Raw genomic sequence first — 23,931 nt, forward strand, 5'->3', positions numbered from 1 at the left:
TGGGTGCAGATGGTATGCGAACTATTTAAAAATATTAATCAAAATGACGTCGACTTGATAATAAAAGGATTTTTTTTTCTCTTTTTTTATTTTTTTATTTTTTTTTTTTTTTTTGCAATAATTTTATCTTACGTATGATCACATCATGACCACATGAGGTGTGCTATAACGTCATCATAAAATGTAATTTCAGTCAAAATATTGGAAAATTATTGAACATGTCAACAAGTTATTATTTAAGTATGATTTGAATCATTAATTGTTTGATAATTATGGCGATATTATAATGCAAACAATTTAAAGGAAATCAATTATTTTATCATTTCCATCACGGATATTTAACACATCACAACTTAATCGAAACATTTGAAATTTTGCTTTGTTGAATTTTGTCAAATTTATTGATTATTCGAGTCATTATCTCTTAATTCAAGTTATATTAAACTGTCTTTCCTACAGCATTTCATAAGTAAAATGTAATAATATTTCAACGCGTGAATTAGGCCATGTTTTTATACAAATTCTAAGGTATTTGTAAGGATTATTTAAAATAATTATCAAGGTGATATTTCAGCATTAGATGCCCTCGACCTCCACTGTGAAATCGTCTTTAGTGGTAATGCTTATTTCTGTGCTTTATGGGGGATACAAGTGTAATGTGCGAACCAATCATCATGCTCCATAACGTCTAGGGCGGGAAATGTGTTTTACAAACATTTATAGGTCTCACGTCATTGTGAACTCCGATAACGGGTTTATTTTAACATTAAGATAGTACTTACAATTAGCATTTACATGCGTCTGCAAGCAGATATGCAACTAATGTCTTTTTTTTATATATTATACAACTGCTGTGACGCGACGTAGAAAAGTAAAAGAAAGTTTATTGTTTACAAAATGAACTGTCCTTGGTGGTGTGATAATGATATATGTTTTCACCAGAGGAAATAATAAACATTATTTGATTTGAATCATTAGCTTAATATTTCATTGGGAGACTGATGGTAATTGTTTTATAACATTTTCTTTCTATAATAATAACATTAAGATCAGTACATATTTTAAAAGTATTTGATTGTATTTTAAATCATATTTGTTTTTATGCAGTATTTTAAGTATGTCGTTTGTATTGTTTAAAAGAATTATTTTATTTTAAAATGCATTAATGCTATGATAGACGGTTGACAACGAAGTTTAACTCATTGTAATCTAGCATTATTATTATTATTTTTCCCGTGTCGTGTGGTTAAAATAAAACGTAATAGAAACATATTTTGTTTTACAACGAATTGAGATTTCAAATACACATACGCAAATTCCCATCCATATACATTTCGGTTCAATGTTCTTTTTTGCGGTTTATCTCCAAAGTTATTTATATTCATTACACGTTGTTTATGAAGACATGAAGACAGGTTTTATCACAATGAACAACATTACATCAAAATTATACATTTTTTTTCATTATTTGTGTAACTGTTGTTTAACATTTTTTGTTAAGCAAGATATGTTTATTTAAGGAAAGACAAGAACACAAAATATGTACAAAATGACTGAAAAAATATAATGCGAATATTGAATGAGAAAAGAAAAAAAATATATAAATTCACAGTCCTTACGAAGACAACCGATGCCACTTACTCTTCATTTACGTGCAGAGCCTAATTTAGCAATAACAAAACAATTGTTTTTATTATTGATTTACGAAATAAAAACAACAATTATATATGAAAATCAGAAATATAATTTTCAAATGTGTATGGACCTAAAAAATCATTTTTCAGAACGTAACATTTCTGATGATTAATAATATATCTCACCATTTTATTTTGCTATGATTTTCAGATACTGAGGGATTTTTAATTATGCTCTTTCTTATTATATATTTGTCTGTCTTAGAATAGCATTAACATAAAGAGAAGTATTCAACCCGTAACATATCGCTTTTCTACAAATGTAACCTGATATATCATTACGTTTGTATATAACTATTGAGAATCATTGCTATGCTAGAAACAAGGATATTAAGCCTAACACACAGAAGTGAATCGTCTTGAATGGAAAATAACATAATACAACATTGTTGTTCAAAAAATAACTTGTGTAACGTCAAAGTTACAGAACACTTGCCGAGAGAAAACCCCACTTAACAATACTTTGTTGTATTAGTAACAAAAACAGTTTACCAAACAACCCGTCTGGTAGTATTCAATGCAAGACGTGTTCATCATACGGTTAACACGCCTTTGTAAAATATAAACTGATTTATCTAAAAGGAGAATACACATGATGTATGAGCCGGGTTTTAAAGAGTAATATATTTGTAACGAACATTATTATGAAGACATATCCCGGTGGTCTCACCGAATGCAGTCCGTACTGGTTTTGATAGAGTACCAATTATCTACCCTTTGTTGAGTTAAAAAAATACATTTTGTTTTTAATCTAATTGAAATTAATTTACTATAGCAATAATGAAATAAGCAAAAACTTATTGCATTTAGTTACGTATTTACAGACAAAAGAAGCGATGTCTTAATTCAATAACAGAAGAAAATATTTGAACTTCCGTGATGTTGCTTACGTGAATTTAGCATGAAAGAGGTTACAACATGCTAACATAATGAATTATTTAGTCAGTTTTTAACAATGAATATTTAAACGAGGCGAAATTCCGATTTATAACACACTAGATATGAACGAATCGAGTAATTTTGTATCAAAAACCATCGTGAAACATCGAATAAAATTTATATTATGTTCTGATTATGCAAAACAAAAATCATCAAAAATAAGAAAGATATCTTAAAACAAATAATGTTATGAAGACATACCAAATATCGATATTAGAGTAATATTAAATGAATTTTGATTTTACAATTCATACGTTAGCTTCCCATTTATTTTCTCGAAACTTATATTTATATATTTACTCTATAATGATATAGAGTGCAACCTAACGCTAGTAAGTTCATGATTGTTCTACATTTAGCTTAAAGTAAATATTATTTTACGAATGAACTACTTGTAATATGAAAAAATTCAACACAAATGAAATCAAACATATTTAAATAAAATTGTTCGCGTTGATATACTTCTGATTTTAATCAATATCTGAATTGTATATATGTCTATCCTACCTCTCTCCCGTACGGTATATAGGCGTAGTATTGTATTCAATGTTCGACTTGCGCCTGATTTCATAAATATACACTTATATATATTACTTACTAGACGTAGTAGCAGTTTACTCAGTTTTATTATTTCCTATAGTCAAGCTGATACACAAAACACGTCTTCCAATTGAAATCTGACTCCGATTCTCACACTGTGCATTCATCTTCACGGCTCGCCTCACACCGCTACTCCCTGTATCAGTCTCGCCGATTGGTCAATTTTCTAGAGAAACGATCTCGCATAAAAGATAGTGTTTGGTAGCGTTTAAAGTTCTTCTCTCTACCAGCCAAACAAATATTGGGGCGACTCGAAAGATTTACAGCTTTCACGGTAAGTTAATAGTTTTATATGGCTTTGCTGAAAATTCTTGTATTGTGTTCCCGGTAAATCCGGTCGTAAATAAGTCGAAACCCTACCACGGATGCGGTTCTTTGACCCTTACTCGGCGCTCGTCCCGTGAAATACCTACGGAGTTCCAGCGCTCTTTGACCTCTCCGTTTTGTATAATTGTAATTTTCTGACAATTTTACGCCGATGAAATATTTCGAATTAATAAAAAGCCGCTCATCTCAACGCACCTGACGTCTGACAGGAGTGAATTAGAGAGGATTTAAATTTATTGCTTATGTTTGGTTTCCAACTACTCGTGGTCATTTTGGTAACAGGTCTAAGAAAGGGACCAGACGGACTGGATTTATGACTTCTGTGACGTAGCACTTCCCCTGTGTTTTTGACCATTGTATCGAATCGGCGGTTAACTTTTCCCATGGCTGACCACATGATGAGTCCGGCTTGGAAAGGTGGCTGATTTACCGCGCTTTACTATTAATGTTTTCTGTAAATGATAAACTAATTGATATTTCCTCCCTATCCAGTACTTGTGTATTTTTTTGTCTTTTTTTTTCGTTTTTCAATTTGCATTTCTAAATAAACATGGAATTAAAATTTCATTATTGACCTTGGACTTATTCTTTTATTTATAGATATTTGTGTATAAAAACTAATATTATATTATTTGTTTTTCCTCTGCATGTTTTTCATCTTTAATATTGGAACATATCCTCATGTGATAAATCCTGACTGCATATAAATTTAAAATATACATTCTTATACCAGAAAGCATTCATGAATTGTATACTGGTGTAAGAAAGATCGACTACAGATTTTACGATTCCAAAGTACTTATTACATTATAGAAATACTGTTTAAGTAATGTATTGTAATAATTAATTCATGGAAAATGAAATGGATTTGACGATATTATTTTAGAATATGTGTCGATGTATGCATGTGTGGTATTATAAATATAAATCACATGTAGAAAGTAAATCATCTGCTGTGATAAAACGTCGCATCCACTCAGATACAAAGGGTGGAAAACCAAGAATGTGAAATGAAGAGCAAATATATTTATTAAACTTTATTTATACTGCACGCAATTTTGGTGTGAGATGTAGGGTATTTTTTTGTACAAAATTTCAAATGAAGACTAGATCACCATTCCATTTTTCTTCTGAATTGTGAAGCAATAAGATTATAAAAACATTTGCTTGGAACTAACTTGAAAGCTGTCCAACCAATAAAATAGCACTTCGAGTCCACTATATTTATTCATTATATTGATCAAGGCGATGAAGATGTTTTGGGTAGATAAAAACATCGTGCAATGTATAAAGTTTGATATTATTTTATTTGGGCTCTATATAAAAATAATACTTATACAATGATAGCTAAATTTTAAGACTTATATTCATTATATAAATATCAATATATAATAATACCTAGCTCTGTCTTACTTAAAAATACATTGATGTAATGTGTTGAATGAGTCTGGGTGTGGACGTAAATAAACATTTTTTCAAACCAATAAAAATGCTTTCAACCTTTTTTTAAAAATTTTAAAAAGCAAGTCAATTCCATACAAATGTAAAATATTACATTTTCTTTAAAAATGCAATTTCATTTATGCAAATATCCGTCTATCCCTGTCATAATCCACTACGACCTACTTCATCATCACGGAATATTATATTTCAATATATATTTGCTGATATGATATAATATAATTCATAAAAAATTTCGTTGTTATAAAGTAATTTGTGTACTCTTGTATTTTTTTCTCTTGTGTATATAACGTCATGAAACCATCAAATTAAATCTTTAAATCAGAAATGTCAAATGTGAGTGGTTTAATTGGCTCCAATTAAAGCAGAATAAATAAAAAATCAACAAAAAAGTGTAATAAACATATTATTTGATTTAAATCTTCTTCATGTCCGTTTCAAATCTTTGATACCGTGTTCGTAGACAATAAGCAAATCAATAATCACTATTCAATGCTGTCGATTTGCAGTGTCATAAAGTCTACGAATTGGCCCATTTTGCCTGAACTCATAACGAATTTATTGATAAGAGTATTAGGATGGAAATAAACGTGCTGATACAACTTAAAATATACCAACAAGGTTTTATTAACGTGGATCAATATGAAATAAAATAAATTGACAAAAAGAAAACAGGAGATAGTTCTGGTTGGAAATTATCAAGTTCTCAGATTCAATTATACAAAAATTTTGAAACATCGGGACTTGATGTGTAGACGATAATCATGAAATTGGTTCCTGTGAATAGTACCGTTATAATGGATTTCGAATTAATTGACATTTTTAAACAACAATAAATTTTCCTGAAGGTGAACCTAACATCACTTACCCTGTGCTATTTCCGAATTTTTAGACGACACATATGATACTATTTTATGTCGTTCTAAAAACTTTAAATATCTAATGTCATTAAATGGCCATAAATAAATCTGGAGAAAAATAAAAACATATTGTCGGATTGATATTGATGCGATAAAAGTAACGGAATTAAAATAAAATTAGGAATTCACCGTTAGGTGTGCATACCCAGAAACCGATTACCATGCTTAATTAGTGTTACGGAGATGTTTATGAAAATCGTACTTGGAACCACAAAGATTATCTGGAAATAAAATGCAATATCCCTGATTGGCGATATCAAATGCTTCATATCCGCGATATTTACACAATATCTGCAATTGACATATATTCATTAGTGTGTAATTTAGCAGTATGTTTTTTTCTTCCCACATCCCTGTCTGTTCAGCGCAAGATGTCTTCGACAGATAAGAAATCAAATCCCTAACAGCCTACAATACATCGTCATGGTATTTTTCTCACAATTTTAAACATATGATGTCAATAATGATTTTTTTTTTTCAAAAATGAATTTTCGATATTTTTTGTTTTGTTTAAGTGCAAATAATTTCTTCTGTTGTCGACAAAGATGCTTTAACAAAATTGAAAACACGATTTGCATGTCAAACGTTAGACAAGCTATAAATAATAGATATACATTCTCTATAATCACTTTTTATATATGCTATATACTTACATATAAAAAAAACACTTATTGCTATTTTCGAAAGATAAGGAACACGTTTATTAATAATTTTCTTGACCTGGGTGCCTTTTTTCATTTAAGTATGTCTTTGTATATGAAATTTATATTACTTGATGACGTTATCATCGAAATAATTATATATGAATAAAAAAGTAAGAAAGGATTTACTAGCTGAAGTCATTTCAGACATACTCACTTCAAAAATTATGTTCAACTAGAATATCCTAATAATACTAAAACAACATGGAGTTACTAAAATTAATATTTTAAACATTGGTGGGTTTTTTTTAATTCTCGTGAAAAAAAGCATCAAAAAAGTAAATGCAAGTTTTGTAAAATTATAAAATTTATTTTTTATTTAATATAATACGTGTTCATTATCAAATTTTAATGCAAAAAACGTGATAACTATTAATCTGTAAGTTGATAGAGATATTATGTTGGTCTCACTCGCTGCTAGAAATGCGAAAACTACACACAATCGCTTTGAGATAATTACATTGTATTTCTTCCTTGTTCTTCCTTTTTCAAAGAAATGCCATGAAGAGTGTTTCGACAACTTGATCTGTAACCTAAAAAGAAAAGAGGAAAGTTAAAACTAATCTTGAAACTTTTGTTGCATAATGAGCTAAAAGTTGTGAATCCGATTCCATACTTCTAGCCATAGTACCCACGAGTGCAGTAAACAAGTTAAATACATTAGAAAGCACATATAAATCTTGCAAAAGTTGCGGTGGATGGACACAAAATATAATAAAATACCGAATCCCTTCAGTTTTTAATTCCCGTAGGTAGCATAGCATATTATGTAAGGTATATTACGTACGCAGGCTTAAAAATTTATATACAAAATTGGTTCGATTATCCATCAAGGGGTTTGGATAAGTCTCGGGGACAGTTAAATCCATATATCACTGTACACGGGGAAGGACAGTGTTTTGTATCGAACTTACAAACCTACAGATGAAGTCGGAAAGGGGACATAAATCTCTGGAAAATCAATACAGTAATAATAGTGCGACACGGACTTAGCGGCAATTTTAGACTGTTTCAAGCTTATTTTCACAAAAAATGTAAGACGATTTTGTATACGTGTATATAACTTAGTCGCTCTCATGGGAGAAAACGACATATCATATACTAAGATACATGTTTCATCATTAAATTAAAAGGATTTAATTTCTTCCAGGAAAAAAAATCAGTACAATATTCATTTATCAGAAAGACATTAAGTTCAACCCAACACAGAATGAAATATTACTTTAAGTCAGCGAAGCCCCGTTTTGTGGAAGCACCAGTGCTATTATATAGCTTTGAAATTAAGGATATAATATATTGTTTGAAAAACGTAAGACAAATGAACTATTTCCTACCTCAGATAAAACAGTGTGTCCTTCACATTGTTCACATGAAGTGTTCAGAATGAAGGGTAACTTACCTGATTATAATAATTATGCACATTTAGTTAATTGATTTAAGATTTGGCATAATTTTCTTTTCCATATATATTTTAAAATAAGAACTGCTTGCAATTTTAGAATAGTTCTCATCTCAAAAACGCTGTCACCAGGTGAACTTTTTGTGTTGCTGTTGTTTGTTTTTGGAGACTTTTTACTGATAATATATATTTTATCTATTCCTGTTTGCTTTTGATTTCTTAAATTATGGTTATTCGCGCCGGCGAAAAAACCTGAAAAAGAAACATATAGATTTCGGGTAAACTATATATTGTGTATTTGTAAATTTCATAATATTCAGTATACGTAGATATATAAATAGGGCGCCAGATCTTCTACACACAGCCCGACATTCTTATATAAGTCTTTTTTTTTAATTATTTGCTAGGTATTCTGTACACAGACTGCAGCTAGTTTGTTGAAATTAAAAAAATGACCTTTACAACATTTTCAATCTGTGTTGTTTTTACAATGTTTCAACAAACTAGCTGCAGTCTCTGTACAGTATACCTAGCTACCATAAATATTTATAGCAATATGTATGTTTTAAATAATCACAATCAATTTTCAATCAACTGTTGTGATTACTGCTAGCCCTAGAAGTAAAAGCAATCGATTTGTGTGATTATTTTTTGAAGGTGCTTATTTATTTTTTATTTTTTTTTGCTTGGAGTTATGGGAAGTTAACAATACTTATTTATTATATACGTTATTACTTCATTTTTTCTTACTGTCAATTGGTGGATAGTGACATGTGTATCTTAAATAAAAAAAAATCACCAACATGTTTACTCTTGACTCGTAAAAAAAATATATGCAAATGACATTTTGCATCATCCAGATATATCTTATAATGGTAATTGATCACATCAAACATCCATGTCCATTTCAAAGCATATGTTTCTCAGTGATTATATATGATGAAATGGTGACAATTTTCGCACGAATGAGGAAAAAAAGCGTCGACAAAAAGCTGAAAATGCGAGAGAACAGATACTGGTAGTACCATACCAGAGAGAAATGAGACATGATATATATGTTTGTGTGTAATTATTCTTTATGTTCCCGTTTGTTGAGCGCCCCCTGTGATAACTGGACAGTGATATATGGGGACACTGGTTTTACCGACGTAGCACTAAGGTAAGGCCCGGTAATTTGTACAACCCGTATGTATTTCGTGTTTACAGGACACCCTACTGTCTCTAAGAATGGCACAGCATTGGTTGATTAAATTCAATTTCCCTCGATGAGGGTACATTAATCTTCAGTAATAGTATCCGCGAGTTGCTTTCCATCCTCTGCTTTACAAGACATAAAGTATTGCATGTCAAAGACAGAGCTTTGGTTGACATCATGAGAAATTGTCACCGTTCTTCCTACATATTTCGAATTTCTAGACCTAAGAAAGAAGAGAAAACATCATTTACGTAACACTACATACTTATAAAAAATCTATAGCTTAACTTCATTTTAAATGTTTACAATGTAGTTCTGATTAACACTTAAGTTCCCATTTTCATATATACAAGTTCATTGAATATAATAGATTATGAAACGAGTTTTTTTATCTTTGCAAGTCTTGGCGAGCAAAAAATTAAATCTTCGAGACATACTTAAATGATCACAAATATAAGATGCTTTCTATCATACAACTTCAACAATCTACAAAGAACGTCAACTCTAAAATGTACTGCAAACATCCTGGATGCAGCCATTTTCTCCCGACGTCCTCGAAATTCTGACGTCACGTCATTGACGTCACTTTATTCCTCCTGCCATGACATCACAATGTATTGTAACATTTGTATTCTTATTGAAATCCCACCGACAAATTGTGCTTAGTATAAACATTTTCCCCTATATATCAAAAATATAGTCCTTAAAAAGTCCAAGGTACTGATATATGTGTTTGTAAGTGCTGGTAAAATATTTGCATCGGCTATCTTACAGTATATCATAAAACATAAGTGATAAAATACAGTTTAATGTACTTCCAATGTGTCACCGTTTGTTTTAATGATATCATCAAATATCAGGTCATATACAAGAGAGTCGATATGATACCATCGTAAAAATCCTATACAAGAGTGCAAGGCCGATAGTTTGCCAGGCTAAGGCAAATACAAGAACGCACCAGTCGTTCTATCTGAATCGAATCAAATGATTGTTAAAACATTTTGTTCTAATTTATTCTTCAATGATCGTGTTATCGTCATTTTGAAATAGTGATTAATTGGTACTTGTCACGTTATTTAGAAAATATATTTGGTTACATATATCTACATCAAATATGCTGTCTGTTCGTCCAGTAATGATGTATTTTGGTAAATATGAAGGCTATATCACATTTGGCACCGTTCAGCAACTTTCGTTGGATTTGTTGTCTACCAAACTTTTGTTGTCACATATCTTTTCCCATGTATGCTCATTTTTGTAAGTGAGCATACATGGGAAAAGGTAAGTGATCTGGATTATTGTCTTTGAAATATTAATTGATTATCTGTTTTAATTGTAACGGTGATTTAACCTTATTCTGATAGCTCTTCTACTGCTAAAATTTAACGAGCGCAATTCGGAACATACTTGGCATTTCAAAAGAATATGTAGGTACAAAAGATGCATATCAATTGGTTGAATGGTTCGGTCTTAAGTTGTTAGATTGACAAATACTGACAATATTGACCTTTTCTAAATTTCTATGCATGATCTGTGAATATCTGGGACAGTTACTATACTGTAGTACATAAAGATGAAGTTATACAAAACAGTTTAATAATGTTGAACACGGGGGTTTCGAGATTCCAAAATGACGAGGGTAAAGTACAATTTACCGTCGATAAGTGCCACCTTCCGGTGATTATGACGTCATAAAAATCATGTCAAATGATGACGTCATAATCACCGGATGGTGGGACAAATCGACCGTAAATTGTCATTTATCCACGTCATTTTCGGATATCGAAACCTCCGTATCGCAACCCTTTCATAACTAAATAACAGTTTAAAAGGGCGGAATGTTGGTCAAACCGAGGCACCGCTTGATAACTTCTGAATGTGATTTTTTGTTTGTTGCTACAGCAACTCTCATGATTTTCCACTATGTAGTCTCTTCCTTGTTTACAAAAATCAAAAAACCCAAATATATAGAAATACAAATATAATAATATACATATGTGTGGATATGCCTGGCCGTTGTGTAAAGTCACGTAGACAGCTCTTGATTCTCATTGTCAGTGATCTCATATTTGACAGATGTATATAGTGAGTGCAATCATTGAAACACAAGATGCTTACTCTTCCGGTGTAACTGGTTCTCTTGTTTGGTTTTCATATACTTTTAAATGTATTTCTCTTGTTTGACCAATTTTGCTGTAGTTTTAAGGTTTCTGTTGATTCAAAAGTTATTTATTTTTGTGAATAGATATGCCAGCTAATCGTATTACAATAAAAACGAAGAGAAAATGTTTTCAGAATTATTGATTGTATTATAAATAGTGTATTAAGGTCTGGCATGTATATTTTTTTCGTTTCGTTTTTTGTTCGATGCTTACCTATTGTTAATTTAATTCAATAATAGACTCACGAATAACGATCACAGAACTATTGATTGCATTCCAAATTGACGATACAAAAGATGGGTGTCCCGCTTTATATAATTACTGTTAGTTTTGCAAGTAGTACATTACTACGTTTAATATGAATAGCAATAATACAATATTAAAGATACTCAAATCACAAAGAATTGCAAAACTAAACAAATGCATCATATTATGCATTGTGAGAACAGGAGATTATATGATCAAATTATAATTTCTTGTATTGGTAGGTTAATTTTGATTTGAATTAGATTTGACAATCAAAGCCTTTTAATTGGGTAATGCATATTTAAAGCGCGTACCAACCGCAGCGTTATATTCATTCTTGTCTTAAATCAGCCCCAATTACGTATTCAACCTTTTTTTCATTAATTGGGGATTCTATTTCCGTCCTATACGGTTGCATGTTTATACCAATATGCAAAAAGTTATTGACACTGTCGTCCATTATGCATTTTAGTTGAAGATTAAACCGTAGATTTTTAATCTAGTGGTATGGAGATATTATATAGATCCTTAGTTCAAGGATTTGGTGTATCGCGATCCTTCTGTCGCAGAGTTCATAAAGGACTCGGTAACCGAATCTACCCATGAGGTTACGGCCAGAACATTACTCTACAGCACAGTTGTGAAGATATATGATAAACACAAATATCTTCTATGTGAATCCTTATTCTCAAATATCTGCAGACAATTTGTATGCGACGTTAATAAAGAATAGTGGTTTGTGATAGAGTGCAACGTTGTGAAATCTACCCCAAACGCGCGATAAAAAAATGCAAATAAACATCCCTTAACCGACATTTGTATCGAGATTCCTTAAAGGGACTTGTAGTATGTAACCACTGCATGTTGTTAGCTGTCATTGCTATCATAAATATGTAATACAGAACTAAGCGGAGAGGTCAGTCATGACAGAAATATTATGTATTTGCATATTACAGAGTTATCTGCCCTTGCGGGTAGGTATTGATTGTGACTTCATGTATTTGAAAGCGAAACGTCATACTTTTCGGAGAAAACGACGTGAATTGCGCTCACAAAACAATGACGTAACAATAGATACCTACCCGCAAGGGCGTTAACTCTGTAATATGCAAAGACAGATATTACTGCATTATATGACTTCTCATTTGATGAAATAATAAACTTAACAAAATGGCAAAGATTCCCAAATGTTCAATTCTCTGTACGTTTATATTAAAAATAAGACGGTATTTAATCACCAACCAGATACATGTCTTATTCATAATAATAACAAATGTGTTATTATTCTTGTCATTTAGCCTATTTAGATATGTATCAAATAATTACACAAATATAATAATGTAACATAGAAAAAAAGTATAATCATTAGCATACATGTATGCTAACTTTTCCAAATTTATCATGCCGATGAAGGCTTATGATTCAGATATAGAAATATAATAGCGAGCGATGAAGGTTAAAAACTCAGCGTTTAATGTTTTGCATTCAATTCTTAATGCATTATGCTGTAGTTTAAAACTTGTATTTGAATAGTAAATATTACTTATCAGAACGGAAGCAAAATAGCATCTGTTACAGTTGGATTAGAATGTGAATACAAAGGACTATATATGGTTTGGGCTCTCTTTGGCCCTAAAATCAATTGAATATTTAAACTTAAAGTGTAAGCATATCGTTTTTTGTTCACGATAATTAGATATTCCTGACATTTTGTTTAAATTCTTCTACAAATTGTAACGGTGTTGCTTTAATTTTGCAGCTTTTGTTGCCATGATAAAATATAGACAAATAAAGCGAATTCGAAAATGTTCTTTTTTATTTAGGTTAGGTTAGGCACATATATCAAATATAAGCATACGGAAGTTAACATATCTCGGTTTTTGGCAAAGTTTTAAATGTTTAGCGTTATAGAAATACATTTCCTCGGATGGTAATATAAAACAAGTTAGGGTATTGAATAATAGTTTCAGAACTTGAGAACGTTCGCCATTTGACATTAAATCTACACCGCTGAATCGGCCTGACTTCAGTACACTCCCCGGCTTTCTCACCCTTTGGGGCGTGCCACAGGTGACTTTCAAGAGTTGTGACATTATTTGCTCATTACGTAACGTACCTCTCGCAAATTTAGCCAAAGCTACCAACATAAATGCCATCTTACGCTAGTGGAAAGCCGGAAAATTCGAGAGTAATTACAAAATCATACCATACTTTTATGCAATCATTTGTCATCATTTTTCATTCAGTGAAATTAATATGTGTTTAATGCGTCGTCTTCAGTAACATTACGCTTTTTCTTTTTAACGTGTTTTGACATTCATTTTTCATTACTCAGGCTAGTGTATGCGATAACGCGAGGATAATGCGTAAATCACAAACGCTAGGACTATATCGACAAAACGGAAGTTAATATATCATAACTGCGTGCATAAATAACATCAAAGGTCTGTATCACTTGGTGAGATCGGTTCCCGTGGTGAGAGGCCAAGCTATGCAGACTTTATAATAGGCAGGGTTGAGCGTCACCCGGCGGACTATATTGCCACTGCCTACCCGCGTAATCATTTCGAATTTAAATCCTTCCGCCAATACTTCGTATACATAGTGCCATATCGACACACGTGTCTACAAACCATTTCAGATATGCTTCATGGAGTATATATGTGTGTGAACCTCGCTATATATACACAACTAAGAATATACAAGATATTGTTAAATAACAATATTGATGTACTATCACGTTAAGGTTTTTACACAAACGTGTGAAGATGGCTTACAAACTTGATTATTACGGTCCCATTGGGATTCTATACATCTGGATTTCATGATTTGCGCATATCATAGGCATATCTAATTTCCATGAGAATATTATTATTAGATATCAGATTATTTATTTCCGTTGTTCGTTCGGAGTGACGTGTACTTTTGTAGATTTACAATAATCGATAATGATGTATGTGATATAGTTGCAATAGAAAAGAGTTGGCCTTAAATATATCATAGAACAAAGTCTGTATATTAAAGTCAATTTCAAATCAAATTTCTCTTAGACAATGTACTTCCTCTATACCATATTAACAAGCAGAATGCGTTACAAGTAATGATATATAACCTTATATCGTTTACATCCAAATATGTGATAAGCCTCTCTATAAAGACAACCTGGTTAATAAGCCACTTTCTCGGGGGTTGTAATTGGTAAATTTTAACACATAATAACCTGTGTATACTGACCACCTGACCATAAATATCTTTTCTTGTTTTCTTTTTTGTCCCTTGGGTGGTCTTTATAGACAAATCTGAAAGGTATATACGACAAAACATTCAAACCTAGTATCACAGTAGGGTAACATACACAATAATTTCGATGATAAAAATGTACATATAAAATGAAATTGTAATTGTTTTGCAGCAATATATATCCAGGGATATACCATCTACGATTGCAGGTTATTTTTGGTATAGCGCTTGCTTAGTTATACTTATGCAATTACATACTTTTCCTGGAGATCAACAATAAGAAAATAGCAAGGTACTTAACTCTCTTGTCGATTTTTGCTAATTAACCTGCACTTCAAAGGCAATGATGGGTAATAGGATGTCTTTGTTCTTTGGTCCCATAAATTGGACTTACCACCTAGATATCTGTGTTTAGTACCGATATCACTGTGCCTTAACTCTGGTACTTAAGTGGTCTTTCCATATCGCAAAACTTGTCTTCGTACGCAAAAACACATTAATCTCCATGCCGTCTCTTATCTTGCATTGGAGTAGGCTCCTTTTCTATGGGGCAGTCTTTTCATCTTGTCTAGAATGTAAGCGACATTCATCATTTGGACAGTATATTCTATGCCTTCCACTGACTTCTCAAAACATTTCACTTGAATGCTGTAAAATACGTGAGTAGGCTGATTTTATCTCTAAAGGAATTTTTTACAGATACGTAAACATTTTTCTTTTCTTTAGATTTTACGTTTTTGAATTTGACAAAACGCATGAAATATATGTTTTATTCAAAACGTTAACTTCAAAAATTTACTTAAAAAGATAGATATTATAATGAATGGCGTGGCTGTCACAGTACCGCAGTTCCGTTACGGTACCATGACTGATTATATAAAACATTTAAGGTTTAACCTCGCCCACTCCTTCATACTACCCGTAGTTGTTCACCACATTTATCATGGATTGCTTTTAAAATTATTTGGCAATACCGGGATGATTAAAATATAATAAAGTGTTTTATAATGATCTATATATATTTAAAACCTATAAATTATCCAAGTTGGTATATAATAGACTTTCCGAGATCAATCGGCTTTGTTGGTGTTGACCACTTTTATGAGGCATGTATATTCAAGAGCAAAAAGAGGCACGCGTTTCACTGCAATATACAATTGTGATGTTGTGCATAGTAAATGAGATCTTATCTATCGAAGCAAAATATGAAATGAATTGTAAGTAAAACCAGGTTTTTAACGTTGGACGTATAGAACCTCAAATGAGTGTTCATTTCAGATTCTATAAAACGAGTCTAAGAAGTGTTAAGTTAACGTTAACACCTCGAGTTTAACTAAATCAATCTATATTTTCATATTGCCAACGTCTAAATATGTTGTCAAAATCCTGCGGAAGCGGTTATTTTGTCACGACCTCCTATAATTCTGATATCACGTCATTGGTTGCGTACGTCATGATATTTTAAGTTATATAAGTTATTATATTACACAAGTAGCCAAACATTAACTAAATATTACATAGGCAAAGGCCCTTGATACCTGGCGATATTTTTGACACTAACATATCATACATCGCTTAATGCATAGTATCAAGTAATTTAAATATTATTTAAACAATAAACAGTCAATGTCGCTTCTTACTTTCGCACTTCTACCTTACTAGATTGCGCTTTGGATGAGATTTTAAAATGGCATAGTTTCACAGCTTTGGTTAGGTCCTTGAACAATGCTGTCCAATATCATAGAGGTGTTGAAACTGGAAGTAGCCATAATGACTGTTTTTTAGAAACCCCAAAACGCAAGGAAAACAAAGAAAAATGAACAAATGTTATCATTTTTCGTAAACGTATTGCAATTATTATGTTAAGTTCCAGAGGTCAACACTCTTGAATAGAGTCGACCAAAATAACAAAATGTTTTGGGGGATAAATATAATGGTGCCTGATTTAAATTCTACTGAAATACTTATTTGTACATTGCAAATAATAATTACTTTTAAAAGCTTTTCTATTCCATCAAAACAAAAAGTGAATAAGCATACATAGGTAAAATATGAAAAATGTCAATCATTTAAATACGTATATGGTTAACTACAATATTCCAAATCAATGATATATATATTAAAGATGGCATATAGACAAATACATAACCATGTCATGAGGCAACAAAGGTAGAGTTTGGTTCCAGCGTTTACAGAACTTCAGAACTATAACGGGTGCTGATTTCACTCTGTAAAATGTACCCGGTCTTGTGAGACTATGTACCATGCAATTCTAATATGTGACTCTACATATAGTTAAACCCAATGTGTATGGCGCTAGGGAAATGAACACCTACTCTTCCGCAAAACCTTACTCTTTGTCTTAAACTGGTCAATGTACATGCAAATGTATATTTACGTTGTTAAGATAATTATTGGTATACATTATAACTATATCCTATATTTTCTTTATAATCAATGCCACTTTGGACGGTGGTGTTCGAATTACTTTGGCTTTCGAATTGTAAGAGACACTGTTGTCGGTTGATTTTGCTCGGGGTATTTCGGCTTTACTCCACTTTCTTCACGTAAACTGTCACATTCTTAAAGGGACTTTTAAGTGCAAGAACAAATGAAAGTTGAAACAGTTTACATCAATGTGATCTGCCCGCAAATGTCTACTACGTCGTCAGTGTATGCAGTGCGAATACAGACACGCTCTCAAATTTTTGGGGTACTACATTTGGTAAGCCAAACTCACTGAGTTGACCCATATTTTCTCAAAATTACATATAGATATGTTAAGCTTTTGAACATCATTACACTACATTTAATTTTCATCTTAAAAACATATATTGCGTTTACTTTCAGTTGTACAAAAAACAAATACACATATATTCGTACATGTAGCTCAGTAATTATTTGTCTTATTGTGAAAACATACGAACATGCGTTATACGCAACTTTAAGATTTTTTTCTTAGTGTCTTTTATCGATCCTCGGTTTTGGTTGGTTTCGTAGATGTCTGCTACGAACTAGGGACTGTGTTGTCTGTGTTTTTTAGCTCCTCGTCTTCCCCAATTCTATTTAATTTGGCTGGGAAGATTAATTGCTGACTGGAAACCGAGCCTCTTTCTTGTTTCGCCGTGAGATGGCAGTGAAGAAAAGTATCGTACATTCCCCACTTTCTACACTGTAATTGTTTCCTCGACCTTGAAGTCAATAACGTTTGGTATTTTTCTTAAAATGAAATTTGTTTGTTTGCTAGATTCGGGTGAGTGTTTGTCGTGGAATGGATTGATGCATTTCCGTTAACCTTTGCCAATGACACGTTGAATGTAAGTTCAAAGATAGGTTAACTTTAGCTTTTTTTTCCTGTGATTTTATCGTTGTGATATCAACGAATTTGAATTTAATGGTAACCTTTGGAGACTACTGATGAGAGCGAAATACATTTGTGGCATTTATGATGTTATAATGAGCTAAGCGGAACGACGAAAATGGATGGTATATTGTTAGAATAAAAGGCGAAGCATGTACGTCGCAATATTATATATTTTTGACCTTCTCTGACATATTTATATCAGCCAACATTCATTGAATGTTCCTGAAAGAAAACACCAAAAATGCGAAAAAATGTCTCAGCGAATCAAATTACATTATGCAATTTACAGTTATGGAGACAAATGGCAAATTACTTTTTCTCGTTATTAGAAATATTACAAATATTTTAGCCAATGTAAAATGAAGAATCACAAAGGATTCTGGTTTTGATATTTACGTTTAATGACAATGGAAATGGCTGGAATTATGTGATGATAATGAAACTATTAAAAAAAAAAAATACTTCTAGATAACTACATTAAGGTCGAATTGGATATATAAGAACAGTGTTTCGCTGGCTGTCATGGCATGATTTTTTGAAAATTTCACTACAAGACATAATAACATATACTTATAACACGTGGTCTTTTCTCGCGTATAATCAACCGATTTCAGAACAATGCAAAGAGGGATGTCTTGAATATAAAAAAGCTAAATTTGCAACACAGGAAAAAACAAAAGACCAGAAATAATCATATTGAAACTACATTTTGTAATAAATATAACTTTATCTTATGATTTATTGACTCCAGGTTATGAACTGAATGCATCTATGCATCGATTGCCATATGGTTTCTGTTTGCCTTTAATGACAAATGCAGTTTTTCATTTGACAATTACAAATATAGATATGGAAACATTGTAACACTTAAAATATTGAGGTCGCAGTAATAGTAAGGCAATATGTTATATGATCTAAAAATCTCATAATGTATTTCCACAAAAAATGTTTTTTGAACATATCAACAGCTTTATCTGTTATTCAATTTCTTGACTGCAATCAATTAATATTATCGCATACATTCTTTCCTATGACATTTTCCATATGAGCGTTTCTGGAATCTTTGCACTTTTCAGTTCAAGGTCATGAAATGAACAATATAATACCATATGAAACATTTCTTATGTTACATAATAAGTTATATCATTACAAAACATAACTTATTACATATGTTTCGAATACAAATCTACTTATGACATCATGGTTACACAATACCCCCTATGTACTGCGCTCTGTCACGATTCTAATATGACTCTAGTTGTTCACCAGCGACCAGGACAACCGATAACTGTAAATGGTATGTCGCACTTCGAGATATACCCTGAAATAAAGCAGAAAACATACTAATAAAGTAATATCGATATTGTAATATAGTAATTTTAACATGCATAATTGTAAAGGCTTTTCTGTTAATCAATCCATTTGGCATCTTGTCGATAAAAAATATTGAGAATAAATGCAAAATAGAAGGCGAAAATAGTGATGTGTAGAAAATCTGGGGGGATCTCAGAAGAAACATGAGGAGAATCGAGAGAAAGTCTGAGTAGGATCTCCTCAGAGACGCGCCTTTGATGACGCGCACAATGGAGGCAGTTACTTAAGCAATTCCTTTGTATGCTGCAGAAAGCATTTGTAAATGTTTGTAGTAAGTATTCGCGGCCAATACATCATCTACTGTTTATCGTCCGGGGAACATTCCGATAAACCGATTACGTAGCCGATCTATTTACATTCTGTACGAGTTTTGGAGTGTTTGGGGAAATGTTCAGATTCATCAAAACGCGCTTTCAGCTGCCGAGGAATATGTGGCAATTTGCATTGCAGTTTCTCTGGGGACTTCGTAAAAACTAAATACATTATGCCTCGTGCGCGCGTGGTCTTATGGCCACTGCCGATAAGAGTAATAAAATGTGATGGCTTTATAAGAAAATGTCTATCAACGTCGTCAAAGTAAGACCAACACTAATTCTAATGGCATAATAAATGGTCCTCATTTTTTTCTCGTCTTCAAATCCACCGTCAGGATATCAAAGTTTAAATGTAAATGATCTGTTTTTTAATAGGTAGCTTTCCCCTCATTTGTATATCGTATATACATCGTAAAAGACGCTTGTTGCGGCAGGAACAAACACTAGGGAAAGTGTAATGAATCAGATTTAAACTTTTGTGATAACTTTTTATTAGTCTTAACGACACCGGAAAAACCTGTTGTGACACGGAAGCGATTTATTCTGCTGACCGTCATTATAATATACATATGTATAATTTGAAACAAAGGCAGGAATAGTTGGCACTGTAGCTTGCCACGCTTAAACACGAAAGCTTCAGATACTTGAAAAAATGATTTCATGTTATATACTGAAAGATATTTCAATCATGTTAGTTTCAAAATGTGATTACTTTATTGATTGTTTACTTAATTATATTTTTTGCTTGAAATTTCAGTTAAACACATATATTTTGTTGAATAATATCTCTTCGTGAGAGTTTGAGTTGGGTAAAACCTTTTATCAATGATAAGATGGGACTAAATGAATTACGGCTCCATATTTGCTTACTGTGATGTGATGTGGTGCATATTGAAAGGTGACTGAGTCGATCTGTTGCCACTCTATAAATATCTCTGGGTTCGTATCAAATTCAGCTATCAAGGTTCGGTATGAAAAAGATCGATGTCTCTCGCTTGTAAGCGATAGGGTTGAAGGTAAGATATATTTCATGTTCCAGCGTCCGGGAAGATAAAGTTTCGGACATAAGATCTTGACGAAATCCTTGCTTGATCATGTGAAGAAAGTTGTTGTATTCATATAGTTCGCAATGACTATACAATCAAATAATACTTTTCAAAAATGTTTTATGATTGAGGCTATATATAATTATCTTACATTGTGAATGTATTACACATCAGAGGTAGTGTGGTACATGTACAATATTTTTTGAAATACACAAGGTTTATATAACTTAAAAAATTAAGATTTTTATTATAACAATGACTAATCGAGGTCATACGAAAAGTACGTTTAATCATTTGCTCTAGTGTTGCAGAAAAAATAATTGCATATAATGAGGATGACGAGATATAACGCTAAAATCAACATTGGCCATGAAATATATTAAAGGGACAATTCATTCAACGACAACATTGAAATTTGTTGTATCAAGGAATGAAGTCATTTAAGTTATAATTAACCAATTGACGGGAATTTGGAATTTGTGAAAACGTAGTCATGAAATTAAATCATAAGGAAGAAAAATAAGATTTAGACATGCTAAAGCTCTACAAAACAATGTCTTACATAAGTCATTTACAAAATATAGAATATGCAGAAGGGGAAGACATTCATATGTGTTTTTGTAGCGGGCACGGGATAAACATTTTTTTTACGTACAGTATTGTGTTATTGTGCAGATAACATAAGTCCTGTTTTTAATTTAAGCTAGACATTTCGCAATATTGTTTAAGAAGCATATATCCTGATAAAAATGCGCATGTACGTGTGCTTCATAATCATATAAAAATATAGATATTTAAAAAGAAGTTCTATTTTTTTGGCACGAACATTTTTACGCATGTGCTTCAATATAAATGATAAGATCGTAAAGTTGAAACGCGACATGCTTATTTTAATATGACATAATTTGTGCCCATGCTAGGCTATTAGTGCACGTTTGCTTTTCGGTGCATCACGCCTACATATTTACTGGATAAGATCGTAGACAATTGTATGGCTAATCACGAAAGCACAGGTGCAGTTGTATGAAAAAAAAATGTTTGAAGGATAAAAAAGATGGATTTATAATTTGTATATACTGTGTAATATATAATATTCGGGTGTATTTTTGGGGGTTTGGAGCTCTTTGGTATAGTTTCGTCGATAGACGATGGAACAAAAAGAACAATGTCACATAAATGAACTTGGATGTTTTTTTTATATTCATGGTTCAACGGCAATCACGAACCAAACGCAACTTTATACACAACGACGAATTTTTCAAGCTGTAAATTCATGTCTTAATGATCTATCCTGTGGGTTATTTAAAAAAAGTCCAATTAAAATAAAAAGCAAAAAAGCAACAGAAAATAAAAAAAATACCAAAAAAAAAAAAAACAAAAAAAAAAAAAAAAAAAACGCAAAAAAAAAAAAAAAAAAAAAAAAAAAAAAAAAAAAAAAACTAACAAACAAACTTGAAAATCAATTGACATAAACAATTATCATACATACAATGTAATTGTTATAGGATGTCTTTATCGATATAGTTTTGTTGCAAATATATATTTTGACCATCAACTGACCGATTGTACGGGCAAGTGGATCATATATAATTTTGTATTTTGCGGTCATAAGACCCTGCAATTGCATACATCATATAGATATCCTTGATGGGCATGGTTTATTGATGTCTACTTTCTGATGATGTAGATAGTAGTTATAAATCGGTATTGTCGGACAGCATACAGTGATGATACAATTAGCACCAACATGTTATCTTAGAAACATACATATCTTATATACGTCTTTACACGTGCTCCATATCAGCTATACAACGATCGTTGTCACTGTTAGAAATGTGCAAAAAGCCTGGTCATATATCGTCTATTATGGATGAAGAGTCTGTGTCCGATGATAATATTAATGTTTTTGTTGACCCAACTTGCATTGTCTCTCAACAGTAAAGATAGTGACTTGTTATTTCCGCTGCATGTGTTTGGAACGATAGTGGACGTGTCAATTATTGTCTGCGAGACATTATGACGTTTTAGAGTGGTCACTAGCGCTGCACATATCTACACCACAAAAATACTCTTCTAGGAAGCGACATGGCTTCCATTAGAATGGAATCGAAATGTAAGATCTTTACAAATAAGCTAAAATGTGAAAATTGAAATTTTGTTATTATATGACATCGCATATAACATCTTTAGATAATTATAACATTATGCGTACTGTATATGTACTTCAAAAACTCCTAATATTGCTATTTCCTCTACGGAAAAGAATCATGTTTATTTTCAAAGTGTGAACATGGAAATTTTGTTATTATATATGACATACATGTACCATATGGTACCGTCGAATACATATTATGCGAACTGGCTTACTTCGAATCGTTTCTAATACTGCTACTTCCAAAACGAATTATAAGTTTATTGTGAATGTATAACGGGATGTTGTTTTGGCGATGTCATCATGTTTTGTTAAAGATTACATCAAATATTCAACGCATGCGTAGTTTATTCTTACCTGTTTATAAAACCTTTGATGGATATTTTAGATTAAAGAAACTATACTCAACTGTATGAAATATTTATTGATATTCAAAGAAATAAAAGCAAAAACCCTATGGCATATTTATAACATATCAGGCAGATGTTTGCTTAGCAAATCTTAAAATGCCATTAAGGTCTTGCAAAGAAGCATCGACCCATTTCCATGTTTGCCCTTAGCAGAATTTTGTCCCCAGCAGCAGTTGATAAGAAGCAAACCAAAACTTTATAGAGCTTAGCACCAGCCATCTGAAGCCATGTACACTTAAATGTGTCGTAATTGTTCAGAAACCGCTTGGAAATCCCACATCACGATTCTTATGTGTTGGTGAAACAAATATGAGGCATAATGTGTGAATGTAAACTTCTCTCCTTTTATCACTATCGAGAAGCAATAAGGCCTACCATGGTGCCACT

At 31.9% G+C, this 23,931-nt stretch overlaps 1 protein-coding gene across 1 annotated transcript in view; it reads left to right on the plus strand.

Annotated features, from left to right (window-relative positions):
• Positions 1 to 3,397: 3,397 nt before the first annotated feature.
• Positions 3,398 to 23,931, plus strand: part of LOC138321842 (homeobox protein Hox-B4-like) — a 74,871-nt gene continuing 54,337 nt past the window's right edge. Inside the window, exon 1 of the mRNA XM_069265837.1 lies at positions 3,398 to 3,507. The gene's annotated coding sequence lies outside the window, so the exon portion shown is untranslated. The remainder of the gene's footprint in view (positions 3,508 to 23,931) is intronic.

Source organism: Argopecten irradians, chromosome 4, assembly GCF_041381155.1.
Source record: "Argopecten irradians isolate NY chromosome 4, Ai_NY, whole genome shotgun sequence".
In the NCBI taxonomy this organism is placed as follows: Eukaryota; Metazoa; Mollusca; class Bivalvia; order Pectinida; family Pectinidae; genus Argopecten; species Argopecten irradians.